The 26172-nt window shown below is 44.0% G+C and overlaps 1 long non-coding RNA gene across 6 annotated transcripts in view; it reads right to left on the reverse strand.

The window, feature by feature from the left end:
• Positions 1-26172, reverse strand: part of LOC143764373 (uncharacterized) — a 238255-nt gene that overhangs the window by 143165 nt on the left and 68918 nt on the right. For all 6 annotated transcript variants that reach the window (XR_013213177.1, XR_013213172.1, XR_013213169.1 and 3 more), the window contains one exon: positions 22999-23052. This is a non-coding gene — a long non-coding RNA (uncharacterized LOC143764373). The remainder of the gene's footprint in view (positions 1-22998; positions 23053-26172) is intronic.

Genomic DNA, 26172 nt, shown 5'->3' on the forward strand with positions numbered 1-26172 from the left:
TCCTTCTTAAGAATGAGCGTGTTCAGGGCCTTAGATGACGTCACTGCTTTGTGATTGGTCGCGGCGGCCCACGTGACCGCTCAGCGACCAATCACAAGCCGTGACGTAATTCTCATGGCCTAAATTCCTAGAATGAGGAATTTAGGACCTGAGAGAATTACGTCACGGCTTGTGATTGGTCGCTGAGTGGTCACGTGGGCCGCCGCGACCAATCACAAAGCCGTGACGTCATCTAAGGCCCTGACGCGCTCATTCTTAGGAACAGAAGATGCCGATTACTACCAGGGCTCGTCAGAGGGTGAGTATATCAATATTTTTTATTTTAATTCTTTATTTTACACTTAAATATGGATCCCAGGGCCTGAAGGAGCGTTTCCTCTCCTTCAGACCCTGGGAACCATAGTATCCCATTGCACTGCATTGGGTTTCGCGTTTCGGCCGACCCCGACTTTTTTATAGGATCGGCTGATTTCACTCGACCCGACTTTTGAGAAAGTCGGGTTTCGTGAAACCCGACCCGATCCTATAAAAATAAAAGTCGCTCAACCCTAGTTACTATACCACTTATATACCTGCAGGAAAAAACAATTCAGGCCATGATGGATGAGGTGGTGGGACAGGAGTAAGAGGAGCAGGAGGAGCAGGGCCATTTCACACTGTTATCAGGACTGTCATACACTGTGGGTACAAAAAGTATTCAGATCCCTTTAAATTTTTCACTCTTTGTTTCATTGCAGTCATTTGGCAAATTCAAAAAAGTTCATTTTTTCAAATTAATGTACATTCTGCACCCCATCATGACTGATGGGTGAGAGTTAAATGCTGTTTTCAGAGATTGACAGCTGCATTTAACTAGTTAACATCCACGGGTGGATCACGATTCCACTCACAGCTGTTGCAGGCACATGGCAGCTGTATAGATCAGCTGACATGTGCCTTGAAAGGTGCGGGCTCAGCACCGGAGCCTGCATCAAATAGGGGGAGTCTGACATGGGTGTACTATTATGCCCAACGTCGGAAAGGGGTTAAAGACACGCTGATGGACTGTCCCCGATAAGTGGTGGATGATCGTAATAATCACATCTGGCTAATTAAGAGTGGGGAGCAATGTGATGACACAGCATTAAATCTTAATTATCCAGACATCTATTTTCAGTAAGCCAGGAGGCATAGACTATTATCTTTATGTTGACTCTTCTTGTAGGTTGAATTGATATTTGTAAATTGATGAATGGTTGTTATTTACCTCTTATGTCAGCTCATACAGTTTATTGTACTGTTTACAAAACAGGGAAGCAGGGTCAATCAACAATAATGTTTGTTATGTTGATAACTAGTGTTGAGCATTCCGATGCTGCAAGTATCGGGTATCGGCCGATACTTGCTGTATCGGAATTTCCGATACCGAGATCCGATATTTTTGTAATATCGGATATCGGTATCGAAACAACATTAATGTAAAAAGGTGTAAAAGAAAGAATTAAAATAAAAAAAATCGCTATACTCACCTGTCCGACGCAGCCGGGACCTCAGCGAAGGAACCGGCAGCGTTGTTTGTTTAAAATTCGCGCTTTTACTTGCTTACGTGAATTCCCGGCTTCTGATTGGTCAGGGCGGCCATGTTGCCGGGACGCGGACCAATCACAGCAAGCCGTGACGAAATTACGTCACGGCTTGCTGTGATTGGTCCGCGTCACGGCAACATGGCCGCCATTAACCAATCACAAGCCGTGACGTCACGGGAGGCTGGACACGCGCTTATTTTGAAAAGCGCGCGTGTCCAGCCTCCCGTGACGTCACGGCTTGTGATTGGTCACGGCGCCATATTGCCGGGATGCGGACCAATCACAGCAAGCCGTGACGAAATTACGTCACGGCTTGCTGTGATTGGTCCGCGTCCCAGGAACATGGCCGCCATTAACCAATCACAAGCCGTGACGTCACGGGAGGCTGGACACGCGCTTATTTTGAAAAGCGCGCGTGTCCAGCCTCCCGTGACGTCACGGCTTGTGATTGGTCACGGCGCCATATTGCCGGGACGCGGACCAATCACAGCAAGCCGTGACGTAATTTCGTCACGGCTTGCTGTGATTGGTCCGAGTCCCGGCAACATGGCCGCCCTGACCAATCAGAAGCCGGGAATTCACGTAAGCAAGTAAAAGCGCGAATTTTAAAGAAACAACGCTGCCGCTTACAATCGCCGAGGTCCCGGCTGCGTCGGACAGGTGAGTATAGCGATATTTTTTATTTTAATTCTTTATTTTACACATTTATATGGTTCCCAGGGCCTGAAGGAGAGTTTCCTCTCCTTCAGACCCTGAGAACCATCAGGGATACCGTCCGATACCTGAGTCCCATTGACTTGTATTGGTATCGGGTATCGGTATCGGATTGGATCCGATATTTTGCCGGTATCGGCCGATACTTTCCGATACCGATACTTTCAAGTATCGGACGGTATCGCTCAACACTATTGATAACACATTATACCAGGCAATGCAGTTTGTTGACTTGCAAAAATTGAAGGTTAAACTATAAATAATCAAATAATGCGAGTTAATCTCATCATCCCTTCCCCTTGACCCGTGAATGATGGCTTGTAGAACAGTTGTAAACTATAAAAAGGGATTTGCTTCTGTAATAATATACATCCAAATATCCCAAGAGATCTAAAGAAACAGACACTTTTTAGAAAACCACAGCCAGGATCACTCTACAGGATAGCTGGCAGATCATGGCTTCATCACGAGGGACACAGATTTGACATTCTACAGGATGCCAGCTTAGGGAACCACGGCACCAGATGAAAGAATACAGATATGCTCCATTGACCATCACTGAACCCATGGATACATTTGGAATAGTCATAATTTGGACCCAACGGTCACCTAAGCCCTATGGATATGTTTGAGAAAGCCAGGATTGGGACCCATCAGTCACCTGGCTCCATGGAAATGTTCAGAGGAGTCAGGTTGTGACTGTTGTAGCTGTTTTTGTTCTGACCCAAAGTCAGATATGTCGGATCACCAGTAAGGCCAAATTAAGAGATAAGGCCCTCAAATAACGAGTGCTCGGACAATAGAATGCACACTTGTTGTGAGCAAGTCAATTTCTGTTTATTCACACAAGAATGCTGTCTCTTATACCATTTACAGCAATGTACAGTTGGGCTCAAAAGTTTACATACCCCAGCAGAATTTTCGCTTTCTTGGCCTTTTTTCAGAGAATATAAATAATAACACTAAAACGTTTACTCCCAAAACATCCAAATGACACTGGTCAAAAGTTTACATACCCTGATGATTTTGGCGTGATAACATGCACAGAAGTTGACACAAATGGATTTGAATGGCCACTAAAGGTAACATTCTCATCTGAGACCTGTTTTCTTATAATTAGTGTGTGTGCATAAAAGCTGAGTGAGTTTCTGGGATCCAGACAGACTCTTGCATTTTTCATGCAGCCACTGACGTTTCTGGATTGTGAGTCATGGGGAAAGCAAAAGAATTGTCAATGAATCAATGGGAAAAGGTAGTTGAACTGTATAAAACAGGAAAGGGATACAAATCGATATCCTAGAAATTGATAATGCTAGTCAGCAGCGTTCAAACTGTGATTAACAAATGGAAAATCAGGGGCTCTGTAAAAACAAAACCACGCTCAGACAGAACAACAAAAATGTCATCCACAACTGCCAGGAAAATTGTTCGAGATGTAAAGAAAAATCCACAAATAACAGCAGCTAAAATACAAGACTCTCTGAAAACTAGCGGTGTGGCTGTTTCAAGATGCACAATAAGGAGGCACTTGAAGAAAAATGGGCTGCATGGACGAATTGCCAGAAGAAAGCCATTACTGCGCAAATGCCACAAAGTATCTCACCTACAATATGGAAAACAGCACAGAGACAAGCCTCAAAACATCTGGAACAAGTTAATTTGGAGTGAAAATTGAACTTTTTGGGCACAGCCATCAACGTTACATTCAGCAAGGCCTATGATGAAACCTACTGTAAAGCATGGAGGTGGATTGCAGATGTTTTGGGGATGTGTGAGCTACAAAGGCACTGGAAACTTTATCAAAGTTAAAGGAAAGATGAATGCAGCACGTAATCAGCAAATACTGAAGGCAAATTCATCAGCCCGGAAGTTACGAATGGGACGTACTTAGTAGTGATGAGCGAATATACTCGTTACTCAAGATTTCTCGAGCATGCTCTTGGGTCCTCTGAGTATTCTTTAGTGCTCGGAGATTTAGTTTTTATTGCCGCAGCTGAATGATTTACATCTGTTAGCCAGCATAAGTACATGTGGGGATTCCCTAGCAACCAGGCAACCCTCACATGTTCTTATGCTGGCTAGCAGATGTAAATCATTCAGCTGCGGCAAGAAAAACTAAATCTCCGAGCACTAAAGAATACTCGAAGGACCCCCGAGCATGCTCGAGAAATCTCGAGTAACGAGTATATTCGCTCATCACTAGTACTTAGACGTTCCAACATGACAACAATCCAAAACACAAGGCCAAGTCAATCTGTCATTTTCTACAGCAGAACAAAGTGAAGGTTCTGGAGTGGCCATCTCATTTTCCTCACCTCAAATATCATTGAGCCACTCTGGGGAGATCGTAACCCCTTTCTGACCTCGGACGGGATAGTACGTCCGAGGTCAGAAGCCGTCAGAAGCCGGGACATGTCAGCTGTTTTGAACAGCTGACATGTGCCCGTAATAGGCGCGGGCAGAATCGCGATCCGCCCGCGCCTATTAACTAGTTAAATGCAGCTGTCAAACGCAGACAGCGGCATTTAACTACCGCATCCGGCCGGGTGGCCGTAAATGATGGCATCGCCGACCCCGTCACATGATCGGAGGTCGGCGATGCTTCAGTATAGTAACCATAGAGGTTCTTGAGACCGCTATGGTTACTGATCTCCGGCAGCTGTGAGCGCCACCCTGTGGTCGACGCTCACAGCACACCTGATTTTCTGCTACATAGCAGCGAACAGCAGATCGCTGCTATGTAGCAGAGCAGATCGTACTGTGCCTGCTTCTAGCCTCCCATGGAGGCTATTGAAGCATGGAAAAAGTAAAGAAAAAAGTTTAAAAAAAATGTGAAAAAAATAAAAAAAATATAAAAGTTTAAATCACCCCCCTTTCGCCCCAATCAAAATAAATCAATAAAAAAAAAATCACACCTACACATATTTGGTATCGCCGCATTCAGAATTGCCCGATCTATCAATAAAAAAAAAGCATTAACCTGATCGCTAAACGGCGTAGCGAGAAAAAAAATTTGAAACGCCAGAATTACGTTTTTTTGGTTGCTGCGACATTGCATTAAAATGCAATAACGGGTGATCAAAAGAACATATCTGTACCAAAATGCTATAATTAAAAACGTCAGCTTGGCACGCAAAAAATAAGCCCTCAACCGACCCCAGATCATGAAAAATGGAGACGCTACGAGTATCTGAAAATGGCGCGATTTTTTTTTTTTATTTTATTTTTTTTAGCAAACTTTGGAAATTTTTTTCACCACTTAGGTAAAAAATAACCTAGACATGTTAGGTGTATATGAACTCGTACTGACCTGGAGAATCATAATGGCAGGTCAGTTTTAGCATTTAGTGAACCTAGCAAAAAAGCCAAACAAAAAACTAGTGAGATTGCACTTTTTTTGCAATTTCATCACACTTGGAATTTTTTTCCCATTTTCTAGTACACAACATGCTAAAACCAATGATGTCGTTCAAAAGTACAACTCGTCCCGCAAAAAATAAGCCCTCACATGGCCAAATTGACGGAAAAATAAAAAAGTTATGGCTCTGGGAAGGAGGGGAGTGAAAAACGAACACGGAAAAACGGAAAATCCCAAGGTCATGAAGGGGTTAAGAGCACAGTTCATGCTATACAGCCCAGAAATTTACAGGACCTGGGGCTTTTTGCCAAGAAAAGTGGGCAGCTTTACAATCTCAAAAAATAAAGACCCTCATCCACAACTTCCACCATAGACTTCAAGCTGTCATTGATGTTAGAGGGGGGAATACATGGTATTAAGAAATTGGGTATGTATACTTTTGATCCGAGTCATTTGGATGTTTTGGGTTGTTATTATGATTTCAAAAGAGAAAACACAGTAGTTTGACAATAAATGGCTTCATCCAACCTCTAACCATGAGTGGAGAAAAAGTTTTGGAATTATCATTCATATTCTCTGAAAAAAGGCCAAGAAAGCAAAAATTCTGCCAGAGTATCTAAACTTTTGAGCACAACTGTAACTCAATGTATTACATGTAGCCCCCTGTTAACCTGTTACCCAGGTCATGATGACTTTATTTACCTTGTACCCATAACAAGGTTTTGCAGAATCTTAAAAACATTGCATATGAGATAAGAAGTATAAAATCCTTGACTGAGACTATAAGGCTGTGTATTATTAAAAACAAAATCTAGAACAGATAGGAAAAATCTTAACCCTTCTATATCAAGTTTCCCCTTTTGTAAATGGTACAACCTTGTGCCACAGTGTCACTTGGTGTCCAGAAAGGAGCTACTATCTCATGGGTCTAGTACCCATAAGGAGGCTTCCTACCTGCCTCGCCTATTCACCTGTGTGCCATAGGTGGGGATACTCAGCCCTGGAAGGTCTGAAGTCACAGGTGCTCTTATCCCGACGAGTCAGTGAAAGGGTGAGACTCTGTAATTTTGCACCATCTTGGGTATTTTGTTGGGACTATTCTATGTGTTATTTGTCTATTTTGTGGCTCAATAAAATATTGACACTTTCTCACACTCAGGCCGGCCTCACACTAGCGAGTTTTACGGACGTATGAGCGCATAAACTATGTCCGTAAAACTCGCAAAATAAACTGCACAATTATTCTCAATGGGGCTGCTCCTATTAGCCGTATATTACGGTTCAGTATTATACGGCTTTCTACGGCCGTACAAAATCGCAGCATGCTGCGTTTGTCACCGTATTGCGCAAAAAAATCGCCAATGAAAGTCTATGGGGGCGAGAAAAATACGGATTCCACACTGACCAGCAGTGTGACTTGCGAGAAATACGCAGCGGTGTTAGTGAAAAGTCGGTAATTCAATTGCCGGCTTTTCATTTCTCCTGCACAAACCCGACAGGATATGAGACATGGTTTACATACAGTAAACCATCTCATATCCCCTTTTTTTTGCATATTCCACACTACTAATGTTAGTAGTGTGTATGTGCAAAATTTCAGCGCTGTAGCTGCTGAAATAAAGGGTTAAATGGCGGAAAAAATTGGCGTGGGCTCCCGCGCAATTTTCTCCGCCAGAGCGGTAAAGCCAGTGACTGAGGGCAGATATTAATAGCCAGGAGAGGGTCCATGGTTATTGGCCCCCCCTGGCTACAAACATCTGCCCCCAGCCACCCCAGAAAAGGCACATCTGGAAGATGCGCCTATTCTGGCACTTGGCCACTCTCTTCCCACTCCCTGTAGCGGTGGGATATGGGGTAATGAAGGGTTAATGCCACCTTGCTATTGGAAGGTGACATTAAGCCAGATTAATAATGGAGAGGCGTCAATTATGACACCTATCCATTATTAATCCAATTGTTTGAAAGGGTTAAAAAACACACACACACATGATTTAAAAGTATTTTAATGAAATAAACACAGCGGTTGTTGTAATAATTTATTGTTCTCTCAATCCATCAGGAACACCCTCGCTTGGAAAAATAATAAACGCACAAGATACATACCTTCTGGTGAACCGTCTCGTCCCACGAAGTAATCCATCTGAAGGGGTTAACTAATATTACAGGCAGGAGCCCTGCTAAATGCAGCGGTGTGCTCCGTGCTTGTAATTCCCCGGCGAATGAATGAAATGTAGGTCATTGACCTACATTTCCCTCAGTCGCGGTGATGCGCCCCCTGCTGGATGTCCTCATATGACCTGGAGCGTGGGAAAAAGTTCCCAGGCTGCAGTTCATGAGAACATCCAGCAGAGGGCGCCTCACCGCGACTGAAGGAAATGTAGGTCAATGACCTACATTTCATTCATTCGCCGGGGAATTACAAGCACGGAGCACACCGCTGCATTTAGCAGGGCTCCTGCCTGTAATATTAGTTAACCCCTTCAGATGGATTACTTCGTGGGACGAGACGGTTCACCAGAAGGTATGTATCTTGTGCGTTTATTATTTTTCCAAGCGAGGGTGTTCCTGATGGATTGAGAGAACAATAAATTATTACAACAACCGCTGTGTTTATTTCATTAAAATACTTTTAAATCATGTGTGTGTGTGTTTTTTAACCCTTTCAAACAATTGGATTAATAATGGATAGGTGTCATAATTGACGCCTCTCCATTATTAATCTGGCTTAATGTCACCTTCCAATAGCAAGGTGGCATTAACCCTTCATTACCCCATATCCCACCGCTACAGGGAGTGGGAAGAGAGTGGCCAAGTGCCAGAATAGGCGCATCTTCCAGATGTGCCTTTTCTGGGGTGGCTGGGGGCAGATGTTTGTAGCCACGGGGGGGCCAATAACCATGGACCCTCTCCTGGCTATTAATATCTGCCCTCGGTCACTGGCTTTACCATTCTGGCGGAGAAAATTGCGCGGGAGCCCACGCCAATTTTTTCCGCCATTTAACCCTTTATTTCAGCAGCTACAGCGCTGAAATTTTGCACATACACACTACTAACATCAGTAGTGTGGAATATGCAAAAAAAAAAGGGGATATGAGATGGTTTACTGTATGTAAACCATGTCTCATATCATGTCGGGTTTGTGCAGGAGAAATGAGAAGCCGGTAATTGAATTACCGGCTTTTAACACATATCGCGCTGAATGAAATCTAAATACAGAATATATATATATGTGTCTCAATAACATATATATATATATACTGTATATATGTTTTCCCGAACATTTGAGCACATAAATCCATTAGATGTCGGTTTTGCAAGCCTGCGCGAAAATCTCGCAGTACGGATGCCATACGGATTACATACGGAGGATGCCATGCGCAAAATACGCTGACACACCCTGACTACGGATCAATATTTTGGGAACATTTCTCCGTATTACGGCCGTAGTACGGACGTATAATACGTGGCGTATTGTCTTACGCCCAGTGTGAGGCCGGCCTCACCCTGTGTTGTCTGAGTAGTATTATGTCCATGGTAAAAGAAGACCTGGCATTCGGTGGGATGACCCCTGGTCCATGCAGTTTCGGCTAGCGGACTAGGGCACCCACTGACCCCCCATATCTCCACAGCTTTACACACTGCTGTTTGGCCGTAACAGCAGCAAAATAACTGAGCTAGTACTTGACCCATAAGAAGAGTGCACCAGGATGAGTGCAAGAAAAGCAGCATCAATTTCAGATGCTGAAGCCCCTCATTGAAAAAAATTCCAAGAGTTGAGCCAATTGATGCTGATCTTCTTGCAGTTAGTTGGACGTACTCATCCTGGTGCAATGTTCTTATGGGTCAAGATCGAGTGCTAATATGACCAAAGCACCCCAGGGACAAATTGGATTACAGATGGGAGGTGATTCCCCACCGAGTAACTAGAAGAGTTCGCCCCATGAATCCAGTGTTTCAAGTTCGACCTGAAGGGAAAAAAAAGCACAAGAAGTGTGCTGCACTGCAACATATGGAAAATGGTGACCACGGCACTCAGGGTTTCTTGGGAGGTGCACAAGTTAGGAATCCAACCCGTCAAATGTAACTGAAAATTACTTGGCACTCAGGAGAAATTCGTTGCAGAATTCAGAATTAAATTTTATTTTGGTGCATCCAGCTCAACATATAAACGTTTTCGGTCTATACAAATGAGACCTTCATCAGATACAGTTGTGAATGCTGGAGACCATAGGTGGTGTGTGCAAGTCACACTCTGGGTAAACTGCTAGCCAGGGAACAGGAGCGCAGCGGCGCCTAGGAACATGCGGAGAGGTATGAAGCGCTCTGGAAAAGCGAGGTACTCGCAAGGTGGGAGGCGCTGAAGAACGCTGATGCCACGGACGCTGTGGGCGCTGCGCTGTGATGCAGGGAGACACTCCCGGGGCTGCCTGCACTGCAACATGTTCTGTCCCTGTGTGTCTGAATGTGAGTAACTGAAACCCCGAAAGAGCAGAGGAGTTCTGCATAAAGAAGGTTTCTCGGATGATGAGTAAGAATGGTGGGTTGTACCTGCAGTGCTCAAAGAGGCAATTTCACCACCCTGGGCTGATTCTGAGAAGGGGACAAGTGCTAAACCTACGAGAGGAGTATCAGAAGGCCTGAATACCCCCGAAGGAATGACCCAAGAGGGGCTTCATAGCATGCCATTCCATGTGCCCCACCCAGGGGGTACGCCAAAGAGGATATCATATGGCAATACAATGTGCGAGAAATGCAGGAGTGCACTTGGATATTAACAATGCTGGGACTGCCCTTAAGGGGCATATGAGGTTAGAAGTGATCTCTCTTGCCACTGGCGAGTTTAAAGAAGGGTGGAATGTAAGGGGACAAATGAGTGAGAACAGACACATAGTAATGCCTAAACCAAATTTCTGCAAATGAATATCGCCATCTGCTAACCAAAGATGATAAGAAAGGAGAAGGCAGAGAGAACTACATTAGTAGGAACTGAAGAGCGAAATGCACATTCCCTGATGGATGAGATTGAAGGAGACGCCAGGTCAAGTGACAGCTGTGGTGCAGTTAATAATTATTAAAGGCCCAGGAAGGCCAAGTAGGGGAAAATTTGGTGCTTGGACCTGTAGCAGGAGAGTCTTATGAGCAGCGGAGTTGGCTTATGACCACCATTATAAGAGCCCAGACCCGAGTGAAGAACTGAGAGACCAGGCCTGAGTGAAGACTCAAGAGACCAGACCTGAGTGAAGACCTAAGAGACCAGACCCAAAGATGAGACTCAAGATGGGTGATCTGAGTCATGTGAGCAGAGCCAGAAAAGTGTGTGGCGATTGGGCTGCCGGAGAGAGACATTTGTATGAGCCGCAACCTCATGGTGCAAACGTGCAAAAGGAGGTAAAAAAGGATCAGGCCGTGCTTCAGGAAAAAGAGGCAGCCAGTGTGTTGGGTTTGCCAAGTGACCTATCTATACAGGACTTGCATCATAATGGGGAGTAACATAGACTTTCGTTGGGGCCTGTACAGCACTTCATATTGCTTGAAGAGTGGGGTTGGCAATGGGCCCATTAGTGATAGTGACACATTCTAGGTCAGGGAATTAGGAGAAAGACGTTATTTAGTTGTAAATACAGCATGCAAATAATATTGTATAAATACCCTGCCATAGCTATATTACCATGTTCTTAACTTACTGTAATTCATTGTACCGTAGGCACTAAGCACCTATACACTGGTGTTAATCAAATAAATAGTTGTTGGTTAAATTCCACTGTCTCCTCATTCTCTGCACAGTTGCATCCGTGCATCTGTCAAAATGAATACTTCTTGCCACCTATATTGATTTACGATTTACTTATTTTTTACAAATATTTAATTGAAACGGCTTCTTTGTCTTTACTCCTCAGCACTGAGATTACCAAATAGCTAAACATGGACACCCAAGTAGAAGATTGATTATGTTGCAAATTAGCAACATCTGAATGTGGCACATATTTGGCAAGGATAAACATCAGGAAAATATGTGGGGCATTTTTGGCATTATAATACATTCTTTTTTTTATCCTAATTTATATAGCATGTTTGTAAAACACGACCCTTCTGAAACCTCCTTTAGGTGACAGAACTACAATTGAAAGATTTGTATTTTTTTTGTAGAGGAAGTATGCATATTAGTACTGTGGTTTTACATTTTTCTGCATTTACAGTATGGTAGATCATTGCACCTTGGACCATGTATAAAATAATAATTACCACAATGCATTGTAAAATTTGCAGCACGGAGCTGGGATCCAGACCACTTGCCAGTATAGTATATATAATTAGAGTGGAGCGGCATCTGACCTGCCCTTCCATCCTGTAATGGGATAAACATTCCCGATTCTGCAGATCAGTGCAGGTCCCAGCGCTCAGACCCTCACCGATCAGTAAGTTATCAGTTATCCTATGACTAAGTTGTAACTTATTTTTACTGGACAACCCCTTTAAATATGCACATCAGTAAATGTAATTTTAAGCCTTTATTGCCTTCTTTGAGCAAATGTCATTATTCATGCTGCTGATACAAATCACCAATAGAGATGGCTTCATTGACAACTTTCAGGTGAGATATTCCTGCTTGTTGCTCCAGAGCCATAGTCATTCTGGTTTGCCAAGAGGAGAGACTGTTTATGTGCTCAAACATATCTGGCGAACCTATGCATATATGTCTGATTGAGAGTAAATTAGTTTTCACTTGGCTGTGAAGTTCTCAGTATGCTGCTTGTCGTAATATGATGCATGCACTTGTTATTTAATGGTTGCACCCATGTATGAGGCAAAGGGAAGAGCTAGGGTTACTTTCTGGGTGAAATTCTCACTATGTGGCATTTTTACAATACCATTGTGCTACATCATTATTCATTATTTGTACTGTCTGTGAAGGGAGTTTTCTCCCAATAGCCTATGACACATAGGGGTGTCACTCTGAATTGAATGTGCTACATAAACAAGTGTTTGCACTTTAGGACTTTGTAATAACTACATTTGGTTTTATAGCAGCAGCATCTGTGATGTTTTACTTGTCTTTTAAAGGGAATCTGTCACTAGGTTTTTGTCTCCTGATCTAAGAGTAGCATAATGTAGGCACATAAACCCTGAATCCAGCAATGTATCGTTTACTGGGCTGCTTGCTGCAGTTTTCATAAAATCGCAGATTAATTAGCAGGAGATTATCCCTAGAAGACTTGTAAATCTGCTGCCATGTAGCAGTCCATATTCATGGGTTCTAATTATCCCCCCTCCACCAGCACTAATTGGCAGCTTTCTGCCTATGCACAGTGTACACAGATAGCTGCCAATCAGGAGTGTGGGCGGGGTTATACAGAGCTCAGCATTCAGAGAACTGCTAGATCTGCGGCAGATAAAACAGTGATTTTGTCAAAACTGCAACGAGAAGCCAAATAAGTGATACAGCACTGGAATTAGAGTTTCTCCTTCTACATTATGCTGTTTCCAGATGGGATAGCAAAAACCTGGCATCAGATTGCCTTTAACGCTCTGTCAGGCTAGAGAATTGTCCATTTTTAAACTGATAGTTTTCAGTGCTACCATTCTCTGGTACATACTACTTTTTATTACACTTTTTTGGAGGTGGAATTTACATAAGAAACAACAATTGGAGGTTTCAAACTGTTCACTCTGTTTAACTGTCATATTAACCTTATGATGCAGGTCGAAACATTAATGACTATTCACAATTTATATATTTTTTTTATGTTTAACTACTCACACAAAAGAATCAATTGTTTTAAGAAAGTATTTTTGGTGGATTCGCTATATTCTGAGATCTATAACGTTGTTATTTTACTAATGACAAATCTATGTGACACAATTATTTGAAGAGACAAGCTAATGTTTCCATTGAAGCCATTTTTGGGTACATATTTTTTAATCACTTTTTATTTCATTTTTCTTAACAGTCCGTATAATACAAAATCAGCAATTCTGGTTTTATTTTCATATTTTTTTTAAATTACGGCATGCACCTTATGGGATAAATAATGATAAAATGTTACAGTACGGGTTGATACGCTTACAGTAATATCCAATCCTCAAAATATATGGGGGCAACAAAGGACCTGGGCCTGATTATTTTACACCTGCCTGTGGAAAGCTAAATAGACAAGATTCACAGCCCAAAGGGTTTATACCAACAAGTGTGCTGGCCCAGGTTTTCTGTTTTATTTTATTATTTATGCACAAGAAAATCACTTTTGAACCAAAATATACACTGCTCAAAAAAATAAAGGGAACACTTAAACAACAGAATATAACTCCAAGTAAATCAAACTTCTGTGAAATCAAACTGTCCAGTTAGGAAGCAACACTTTTTGACAATCATTTTAACATGCTGTTGTGCAAATGGAATAGACAACAGATGGAAATTATTGGCAATTGTCAAGACACCCTCAATAAAGGAGTGGTTCTGCAGGTGGGGACCACAGACCACATCTCAGTACCAATGCTTTCTGGCTGATGTTTTGGTCAGTTTTGAATGTTGGTTGTGCTTTCACACTCGTGTTAAAATAAGATGGACTCTACAACTCACACGTGGCTCAGGTAATGCAGCTCATCCAGGATGGCACATCAATGCAAGCTGTGGCAAGAAGGTTTGCTGTGTCTGTCAGCCTAGTGTCCAGAGGCTGGAAGCACTACCAGGAGACAGGCCAGTACACCAGGAGATGTGGAGGGGGCCGTAGGAGGGCAACAACCCAGCAGCAGGACAGCTACCTCAGCCTTTGTGCAAGGAGGAACAGGAGGAGCACTGTTAGAGCCCTGCAAAATGACCTTCAGCAGGTCACAAATGTGCATGTGTCTGCACAAACGGTTAGAAACCGACTCCATGAGGATGGTCTGAGTGCCCGACGTTCACAGATGGGGGTTGTGCTCACAGACCAACACTGTGCAGGATGCTTGGCATTTGCCACAGGACACCAGGATTGGCAAATTCACCTCTGGCGCCCTGTGCTCTTCACAGATGAAAGCAGGTTCACACTGAGCACATGTGACAGACCTGACAGAGTCTGGAGATGCCGTGGAGAGCGATCTGCTGCCTGCAACATCCTTCAGCATGACTGATTTGGCAGTGGGTCAGTAATGATGTGAGGTGGCATTTCTTTGGAGGTCCACACAACGCTCCATGTGCTCGCCAGAGGTAGCCTGACTGCCATTAGGTACCGAGATGAGATCCTCAGACCCCTTGTGAGACCATATGCTGGTGCGGTTGGCACTGGGTTCCTCCTAATGCAGGACAATGCCAGACTTCATGTGGCTTGAGTGTGTCAGCAATTCCTGCAAGATGAAGGCATTGAAGCTATAGACTGGCCCGCCGGTTCCCCAGACCTGAATCCGATTGAACACATCTGGGACATCATGTCTTGCACCATCCAACAATGTCACATTGCACCACAGACTGTCCAGGAGTTGGTGGATGCTTTAGTCCAGGTCTGGGAGGAGATCCCACAGGAGACCATCCACCACCTCATCATGAGCATGCCCAGTCATTGAAGGGAGGTCATATAGGCACGTGGAGGCCACACACACTACTGAGCATCATTTCCTTGTCTTAAGGCATTTCCACTGAAGTTGGATCAGTCTGTAACTTAATTTTCCACTTTGATTTTGAGCATCATTCCAACTCCAGACCTCCGTGGGATATTAGTTGTGATTTACGTTGATCATTTTTAGGTTTTATTGTTCTCAACACATTCCACTGTGTAATGGATAAAGAATTACAACTGTAATATTTCATTCAGTGATATCTTGGATGTAGGATTTTAGTGTTCCCTTTATTTTTTTGAGCAGTGTATATTTTTTGCATCAATTTTTCATTTGCAGAGCTGTAACTTGGCTTGTTTTTTTCATAGCCAGCTGCAGTATATCTTGGTAACATTTTGTAATATGGGACTCTCATGCTGGACATCGGGAGGCTATGTAGGGTCTCATGCTGGACATGGGGAGGCTATGTAGGGTCTCATGCTGGACATGGGGATGCTATGTGGGGGTCTCATGCTGGACACGAGGAGGCTATGTGGGGTCTCATACTGGACATGGGGAGGCTATGTGTGGGTCTCATGCTGGTCATGAGGAGGCTATGTGGGGTCTCATGCTGGTCATGAGGAGGCTATGTGGGGTCTCATGCTGACATGGGGAAGCTATGTTGGGTCTCCTTATGAACATAGGGAGACTATGTGGGGTCTCATACTGGACAAGGGGAATCTATGTGCGGTATCCTGCTGATCATGGGAAGGCTATGTAGATCTCCTGCTGATCATGGGAAGGCTATGTGGGCTCTCATGATGGACATGGAAACGCTATGTGGGGGTCTCATGCTAGACATGGGGAAGCTATGTGGGGTCTCCTTATGAACATGGGGAGACTATGTGGGGTCTCATACTGGACATGGGGAAGCTATGTGGTGTATCCTGCTGATCATGGGGAGGCTATGTAGATCTCTTGCTGATCATGGAGAGGCTATGCGAATCTCATGCTGGACATGGAGAGGCTATGTGGGGTCTCATGAAGGACATGGAGAGGCTATGTGGGGTGTCATGCTGGACATGGAGAGGCTATGTGGGGTCTCCCTATGGACATGGGGAGACTATGTGGGGTCTCATGCTAGACATGGGGAAGCTGTTGGGGTATCCTGCTGATCATGGGGAGGCTATGTAGATCTTCAGCTATTCATGGGGAAGCTATATGGGTCTCATGCTGATCATGGGGAGGCTTTGTGGGTCTCATGCTGATCATAAGGAGGCTATGTGGGTCTCATGCTCCTCATGGGGAGGCTATGTGGGTCTTATGCTGATCATGGAGAGGCTATGTGGGTCTCATGCTGATCATATGGAGGCTATATGGGTCTCATGCTGATAATGGGGAGGCTATGTGGGTCTCATACTGATCGTGCTGATGCTATGTGGGGGCTCTTACGTTATATAAGGGTTGTGTGTGTGCTCATACGATTTATAGACTTGGCTTTGTGTGGGCTCAAACAGTATATAGGAGGATGTCAGCATACTTAATTCTGCTCAATATTAAATTAGACAATTAATATTTATATATAATAATTATAATAGAATATGTTAATATTAATACTGAGCAGAATTAATTTCATCCTATTGGTTCGGCCCTCTACAACAGTCACGGTCTCTCATGTGGCCCCTTGTGAAAATGAACTGCTCACCTCTGTATTGGACCATCAGTTGTGTAAAGAACTCTGCAATGTAGACAAGTATGCAAAGATCAAATGGATGTAATTTCTACTTATCAAGGTAACTTTGCCAAGAGCCCACCATTCCTTATTTGGAATTATGACTTTTCAAATATAGGTGTGTCTGCAGGGGCAGACATATTATTGCTACAACCTGTGCAATCGTACAGGGCTACAAGAGGTGAGAGAGCCCATTTCAACTTTCAAAGAAGGTTGAATTGTGCATTATGATGAGTTATTGGACTGCTAAGGACCCATATACTGTTCTTGCATAGGGGTCCTCTTCTGTCTGTATCTGCTAGTATGTATCTGTATTTCTTATTCCTAAAGGTTAAGAGGTTATAGAATATAAAAAACAAGAGCACTAATTCTAAGGTATTACAATGGGGAAAATAAGTATTTGATACACTGCTGATTTTCCAAGTTTTCCCACCTACAAAGAATGGGAACACTTTAACTGTGAGAGACAGAATCTACAAAAAAATCCCCAAAAATCACATTGTATGATTCTTACATAATTAATTTGCATTTCATTGCATGAAATAAGTATTTGATACAATAGAAAAACAACTTAATATTTGGTACAGAAACTTTTGTTTGCAATTACAGAAGTCAGACGTACCTGTAGCTCTTGACCAAGTTTTCACACACTGCAGCAGGGATTTTGGCCCATGTCTTCATACAGATCTTTCAGGTTTCGAACCTGTCATTGGGCAACATTGAGCTTCAGCTCCCTCTAGAGATTTTCTATTGCTTTCAGTACTGGAGGCTGGCTAAGCCACTCTAGGACTTTGAAATGCTTCTTACGGAGTCACTCCTTAGTTGCCCTCGCTGTGTGTTTCGGGTCATTTTCATGCTGGAAGACCCAGCCATGACCCATCTTCAATGCTCTTCCTGAGCCCAAACACAGAATTATGACCCCTACAGAATGATTCTCCACAACCCCCAACACAATATGATATCACTCACTGTTTCCTTAACACAATATGATCCCCATACCCACCAAATAAGGAATGATAGTCCCCCAATATTATCTCTGACAGCTCCCAAAGACATAATGATGACCACAAAAGTGTTATCTACCACTGCCCTCAAACACAGAATGATGACCACCACAGTCCCCCAAACACAGGTCTGCACAACTGTGTTTTAAAAGACTAGTAGGGGAGTGGCTTGCCAATGGCGTGATAATGATGCACTTGTGACCAACTCCTGCTGAACTCTTTGTGTTATCGGGTACCTGCTGCCCTTACCTACCTCCGTGAAGGAGGCAAGAAAGTCATCCGTTACCTCAGGCACAAGTCTGTCATTTTCGGAGGCAGGTAGGTCCCACTATTTGTGACAGAGACCATCTCCCTCACTGCAGGAGATGCCATCAAACATGGCATCTCTCACGCAAGAAAACAGCACAAAGTCAGAGCTGTCACAGGCGCGGAGATAGTGGCAATCTCGAATCCAACATTCGGCCGCTCAAGTGGCTCCAACATCAGTGGATTCCCTCCCTCAGGCCATGGGCAATGAGTGGGACTGGAGAGAGCACATACTCTCCATACCTACGAAGCAGTACCTGGAGGTCATGGTTGGCAAGTTAGAAGAAAATCAGACCCACGCTAAAGCTTCCGTGAAACAAAACATCAACCTAGTAGGTAATAGGATGATTTAGAGATGGATACATCATCTTTATCTTAGAAATTGGAAGAACATCATCTTATTTTGTCTGAGCACACCATGCAGATTTCAGACCTACTAACACATTTAGATGACATAGAAAATCATCATAGATGAAACAATTTGCACATCTGTGGCCTTACTGAAGAAATTCCCAGTCAACAATTTGAGGAAACAGTTAATACTTTTTTTGAGGACTGCCTGATCGGAAAGAGGACTATATTATTGAAATGGACAGGCATTAATAGTACGGTATTCGGGCTATTTGTTACTCGGCGAGTAATTAGGTATTCGCCTTGCTATACTTGAGTGACCCGCCCAGCATGTTTGGCACCTTATTTGCTGCCAATGAATATGCTGGGCTAGCTTGCCAATCACAGCAATGCCAGCGCAATCTTTGGTGCGGCATTAGTGTGTTTGGCTGGCCTTTCAGCATAATAGGGACTATTTAAAGGCTGCCAGTGCCATCTTGCGCACTTTGCAGTCGGAAATAGTGTAGGGAGAGCGTAGTTTCAGCGTAGGGAGAGTGAAAGGAGTGTAGGGAGAATGATAGGAGGTTATAGTGAGCGATAATTAATCCAAAAATCTCTTTTAAGCTCTTTGAAGATTGTGAAGAGATTACTTGTTTGTCAGGTGGGGATTTAGTAGGGAGAGATTTAATAGGAGGGAGGGTGAAAGGCAGGCACCTGGGAGTTCTCATCATTGCAAGTACATGCTGCAGATCTCTGCTATTTTCCACTGTGTTGTACAGTAGTTAGTATTAGGAACAAACTGTGGGATTAGGGTGAAATAGGGAGGGTTTCATCCACTACCAAAGTATAAAAATTAGCTATTTGTAGACGGAAATAATATTAGGCAGTAACAGCATATACAAAACCATTTTTTTGGGAGCTACATAATATTCCTGTGTAGAAGCCTATAATTGTTTTTACCGCAAAAAAATATTCCTCAGTGGCAGCATATAGTAACATCCATTTTAAAATCTAATTGCTAAATAATATTCCTTGTCTATTGCTTAACCCCTTTCTTACATCGGACGTAATATTCCTTCCATGTGACCTGAGCCTATTTGACCATGGACGGAATATTATGTCATTGTGATCACCCACGCACACGGGGGGTGTGCACGTGATCGCTGCCAGGTCTCAGCTGATTCTGACAGCTGACACCCGGCCACTAACTGCCAGGAGCAGTCACAGACCACTCCTGGCACTTTAACCCCTGTAACACAATTGCAGCATTCCGGAAGCCGGCAGAGAGCTGACAGCAGCGTGATGCGGAGTCCCGATCGTTGACATGGTCATCATGATGACATCCGGGTCACCAGACCTATCAAACTTGCTGATCATGCCCAATGCATGATGAGCAACTTTGTCAGTGCAGAGCTGACAGTTTCTGCACCATGGAGATGCTGCTTCTTCATGCTGTAGAAGGGATCAGCCTGCAAAAAATGTTTGTCTCATAGTGGGACAAAGTAAAAAAGTTAGAAAAAAGTAAAATAATTTTTTAAATAATTGTAAAAATATATATATATAAAAATAATAATAATTAAAAAAAATCAAAAGATATTGTATCTCTAAATAAATATTTGAACGAAAAAAATAAAATAAAAATACACATATTTCATATCATCACAGTGACCCGAACTATGAAATTGTCCCACTGGTTAACCCCTTTAGTGAACACCATAAAAAAAATAAAAACAAGGCAAAAAACAATGTTTTATCATCATACCGCCAAACAAAAAGTGGAATAAAACACGATCAAAAGACGGATATAAAGGAACATGGTACTACTGAAAACGTCAATTTGTCCCGCAAAAAACAAGCCATCATACAGCTCCATCAGCAAAAAATAAAAAAGGTATGGTTTTCACAATAAAGCAATGCAAGAATAATTTTTTTTCTATAAAATAGTTTTTATTTTATAAAATCGCCAAAACATAAACAAAGATATAACTGAGGTATTGCTGTAATCGTACTGACCCGAAGAATAAAACTGCCTTATCAATTTTATCACACATGCAACAGCATAACCCCCAAAAGAAATTCCTGAATTGCTGTTTTTTTTCGTTCTGCCTCACAAAAATCTGAATAGATAGCGATCAAAAAATTTCATGTGCCCGAAAATAGTACCAATAAAAACATCAACTCGTCCCACAAAAAACAAGCCATCACATGACTCCGTGGACCAAAATATGGCAAAATTATAGTTCTCAAAATGTGGTGATGCAAAAACTATTTTTTGCAATAAAAAGCGTTTTTTAGTGTGTGACAACAGCCAAACATAGAAACCCGATATAAATCTGGTATCACTGTATTTGCATCGACCTGAAGAATAAAGTCGCCTAATCACTTATACTGCATGAGGAACGGCGTAAAAAATAAATAAAACCAATTCTTCACCTGCTGTTCGTTTTCTCATTCTGCCTCCCAACGGCTCGGCGGACATTTATCCTGCGCTCTGCGTTGAGCGCTTACACAGGGCTTCCTTGTAAATCTCTGAAATACTTGATTCAGATGGAACCTCTGGCGGAAGATTCCCAATAATGAGGCAGATGGACGCTGTTTAGCTTGAGATTCAGCGGCCACACTTTTATGCACTTCTGAAAAGAAGGACACCGCTGAACAGAAGCCATACAGAGTCCAGAGTAACTCTGCTGCCTCATTATAGTGAATGGACCCTCGGGGCTTTTATCTCAATCATGTCACTCGGAGATTTAAGGCCCCGTCACACATAGCGAGATCGCTAGCGAGATCGCTAGCGAGATCGTTGCTGAGTCACAAGTTTTGTGACGCAACAGCGACCTCAGTAGCGATCTCGCTATGTGTGACACGTACCAGCGACCCAGCCCCTGCTGTGAGATCGCTGGTCGTGTCGGAATGGCCTGGGCCGTTTTTTGGTCGTTGAGGTCCCGCTGACATCGCTGAATCGGTGTGTGTGACACCGATCCAGCGATGTCTTCACTGGTAACCAGGGTAAACATCGGGTTACTAAGCGCAGGGCCGCGCTTAGTAACCCGATGTTTACCCTGGTTACCAGCGTAAATGTAAAAAAAAACCAAACAGTACATACTCACCATCTGATGTCCGTCAGGTCCCTTGCCGTCTGCTTCCCACACTGACTGAGCGCCGCAAAGTGAAAGTGAAAGTACAGCATAGCGGTGACGTCACCGCTGCGCTCTGCTCTCACTGTACGGCGGCGGCACTCAGTCAGAGCAGGAAGCAGACGGCAAGGGACCTGACGGACATCAGATGGTGAGTATGTACTGTTTGTTTTTTTTGGTAACCAGGGTAAACATCGGGTTACTAAGCGCGGCCCTGCGCTTAGTAACCCGATGTTTACCCTGGTTACCCGGGTGCTGCAGGGGGACTTCGGCATCGTTGAAGACAGTTTCAACGATGCTGAAGTCGTTCCCCTGATCGTTGGTCGCTGGAGAGAGCTGTCTGTGTGACAGCTCCCCAGCGACCATACAGCGACTTACCAACGATCACGGCCAGGTCGTATCGCTGGTCGTGATCGTTGGTAAATCGCTATGTGTGACGGGGCCTTTAGATGGAAACCCCAAAGTAAGTGCTCAGCTCAGAGCACCAGATAACTGTGATCCCAAGCATTTTGTAAAATATTCCCAATGAAAGCTTCAACTCAATCCACAAAAAAGCAAGTCATCACTCAGATAAATATCTGTTAATGGAAATATAGGAGTTCTTCCACATTACTGGTAGTACAAAGGCTCTGGAAACGCGAAATGGCTCCTCACCCGCCAAAAGAAATTCAGCAAATTCTGTTCTCCCAAATCCAAATGCCCTCCTCCAATCTGAGTCCCACAGTGTACCTAAACCACATATAGCATCCAGGTTTGTCATTTATGAAGCGATTAGAGCCTTCCTAACTTATGAGTGCATGCCTCCAGAAGCACGGGCTGGGCATAACATACTGGTGACTGCAACATACTGGTCACTACAGCGTCAGCTTGCAATTTTCAGTAGGCAACATTCATTGCTGCTTGTTTCTGGAAAATACCCATGGAGTCAAAATCAGCACTTCACTTGTAGGTAAATTCCCAAAAGGATATAATTTCCAAAATGGGGTCACTTAAGGGGGGATTCTGCTGTTCTAGCAATTAGGGGCTCTGGGTATGGAGTTCGCAAACTGTTCTAGGAAAATCTGCGCTCCAGGAAGCAAATAGCGCTACGATCCTCCAGAGTCTCTCTGTATGGCTATAATGGGGTATTGCTACGTTTATTAGAAATTGTGGGGCACATTTTGATGCCACTTTTACCCACTTGTGTGAAAATGTAAAATCTGGGGCTAAAACTAAATTTTGATGCTAAAAATGTAATAATTTTTTCTTCACTGCCAAATGGTATAAAATTCTGTGACCCACCTGTGGTGTCACTGCATCCCTACATGAATTCATTGAGAGGTGTAGTTTGTAAAATAGGGTCACTTACGGGGGGGTTCTGTTGTTCTGGCACTTCATGGGCTCGCCCAGTGGGTCATGGTACCTGCAAGACATAACAGTAAAACTTGCCTTCTGACCTTTGCACTGTGCCTGAAAAATATTTCTCAATTACCGTATTTTCCGGCGTACAAGACGACTTTTTAACCCCTGAAAATCTTCTTAAAAGTCGGGGGTCGTCTTGTACGCCGGGAATCGCCTTGTACGCCGGGTGTATATGGTGGGTGGGGGGGGGGAGTGATCCTGATGACGACGAGGGGGCGTCTCACAGGAAAGTGAGTATCCCCCATTACCTTATCATAGCGCTGCAGCGTGGGGTCTCTGTGCTGGGAGCGGCGGCTGCTGTGCTGTGCTGTGGCGGCTCCTCTTCTGCAGTGTGGGGCCTCTGGTGCTGTGGGGCGGTGGCGGCGGCGTATCTTCATGCAGTCGGGGCTCCTCCGGCATCTCAGCCTGGAAGCCCCGCCAGCAACTCCATCGGTGTAATGCGCTGGCCTCCGGGAAAATGGCCGCTGCTTAGATTCAGATCTCGTGTCCCGAGATTTCGGGACGAGATCTGAATCTGAGCATGCACAGCCCCCAGCGGCCGGACCACCGCATCGCACCTATTGAGCTGCCTCCGGGAAAATGGCCGCTGCTCAGATTCAGATCTCGTCTCCCGAGATCTCGGGACGAGATCTGAATCTGAGCAGCGGCCATTTTCCCGGAGGCCACCTGACCGCATTGTACCGATGGAGTTGCCGGCGGGGCTTCCAGGCTGAGATGCCGGAGGAGCCCCGACTGCATGAAGATACGCCGCCGCCACCGCCCCACAGCACCAGAGGCCCCACACTGCAGAAGAGGAGCCGCCACAGCACAGCACAGCAGCCGCCGCTCCCAGCACAGAGACCCCACGCTGCAGCGCTATGATAAGGTAATGGGGGATACTCACTTTCCTGTGAGACGCCCCCTCGTCCTCATCAGGATCACTCCCCCCCCCCCAAAAGGCACATATTCACCGGCCCTATAAGACGACATACGGTGTATAAGAAGACCCCCAACTTTTAAGAAGATTTTATTTTTTAACTGGTAAAGTTGGGGGGTCGTCTTATACGCCCAGTCGTCTTATACGCCGGAAAATACGGTACATTTAGAATATTGGCGCACTCAGGAAAAAATTGATCCTCAGTTTGTTATAAAAAATTTCTTATTAACATTTAGAAAAATTAAAAATTTTGGGCTAAAACAACATTTTAGTGTTTACCATGCATCTAAATACATTCCTTGAGGGGTCTAGATTCCAAAATGGGGGTCACTTGTGGGAGGTTTTCACTGCTTAGGCACATCAGGAGCTCTTCAAATGAAACATATCGTGCGCTAATGAATCCAGGAAATTTTAAATTAAAAAAGTCAAATGACGCCCTTCCCTTCCAGGCCCTGCTGTGTGCCCAAACAGTGGTTTTATCCCTCATATTGGGTATCGGCGTACTCAGGAGAAATTGCACATCACATTATATGGTTCAATTTCTCCTATTACCCTTATGAAAATGCAATATTTTGTGCATATTTGTGGGGAAAATTAGATTTTTTTTATTTTTTTGACTCAATGTTATAAGCCTCTGTGAAGCACCTGAGAGTTCATTATGCTCACTACACATCTAGATTAGTTGCCTGAGGGGTCTAGTTTCCAAAATGGTGTCACTTGTGGGGGATTTTCACTGTTTAGGCACATCAGAGGCTCTCCAAACATGACATGGCATCTGCCAATTGTTGCATCAAATTTTACATTCAAAAAGTCAAATGGCACTCCTTCCCTTCTGAGCCCTGCCGTGTGCCTAAACAGTGGTTTTCTCCCTCATATGGGGTATCGGCGTACTCAAGAGAAATTGCACAACAAATTTTGGGGTCCATTTTTTCCTGTTACCCTTGTCAAAAATGTTAAATATTATTTTTTTTCCACATTCCAAAAATTCCTGTGAAGCACCTGAAGGGTTAATACATTTCTTGAATGTGGTTTTGAGCACCTTTAGAGGTGCAGTTTTTCGAATGGTGTCACTTTACAAAGTCTGAGGAAATGCAGCCCTTGTTAAATTTTAGAAGAGTCAGCCTGGGCCAAATGTGGAGCTTGGACCACCAATGGTTAAAGGGCACTGAAGAATAAGGAAGGGTGCTGGTATGGTCACTTAAGTAGTCCTTCACCATCTTGGTCAACTTCTCCCTCTTTATCATAGTTACACCCACAGATAGTGCTTCATGATGTGACGGTCTCATGAAAATGGCCCAGTTGGTGGACATTTCCCCCCCCGAGTTGCACCAGGTGCATGTGGTCCACTCCTGTAATTCTTGTGGTTGAACAGAGCCGGTACCTCTGCTAGCAGCGTTGTCTGAGGGTAATCTTTTTAGCAACTCTTCCACAATGGCCCTCTGGCATGCATGCACTGAAAATGGGACATCTGCCGTCAACATGAGAGAAGGAAAATTCTCCTTGTACCGTGGGTCAAGAGAGGTGCACAGCCAGTATTTCATGTTGAACAAAATGTTTTTCATGCGAGGGTCTTGGGAAAGGCATCTGGATGTGAACTCTGCCATGTGTGGCAGACTACAAAGAGTCAAACGTTCATTGTCCTCACCAGGAAGAGCACTATCCATCCTCTCCTCCTCACAATGCACAACCTCCTCTTCAGGCCATCCATGCTGGACAGGCATGAAGCTGGGATTGTGAGTCCCCACTGTAGAGCAGACCAAAGATTCCTGTTCCTCCTCATCATCCACCTCCTGTTCCTCATCATCACCCAATGTGACTTGAGAATATTGAATGAGGCTGGACTGTGTGGTATCAGTGACTGTAAAATCTTGCTCCAAAGCCACCTGCTTGGCATTCAAAACTTCTTCTTTGACATTCTGCAGCAAACATTTTAATAGACAGAGCAGCAGGATGGTTACGCTGACAATAGCGTCATCAGGGCTCACCATCTTGGTGCAGTACTCAAAGTTTTGAAAAACCTCATATATGTCATCGATCCACACCCACTTGGCAGTTGTTATGTGTGGGGGCTGAGTTTTACTCTGACGGGCATTGAGAGGCTGGAATTCAAACACTGCTCTCTGCTGCTCAATAAGCCTTGCAAACATAAGAACCGCCTACCGCCTCAACACATTTATCTACAGTAACTATCCCTGTGTTGCCCAT

Source organism: Ranitomeya variabilis, chromosome 1 (genome assembly GCF_051348905.1).
Source record: "Ranitomeya variabilis isolate aRanVar5 chromosome 1, aRanVar5.hap1, whole genome shotgun sequence".
NCBI classification, from domain to species: Eukaryota; Metazoa; Chordata; class Amphibia; order Anura; family Dendrobatidae; genus Ranitomeya; species Ranitomeya variabilis.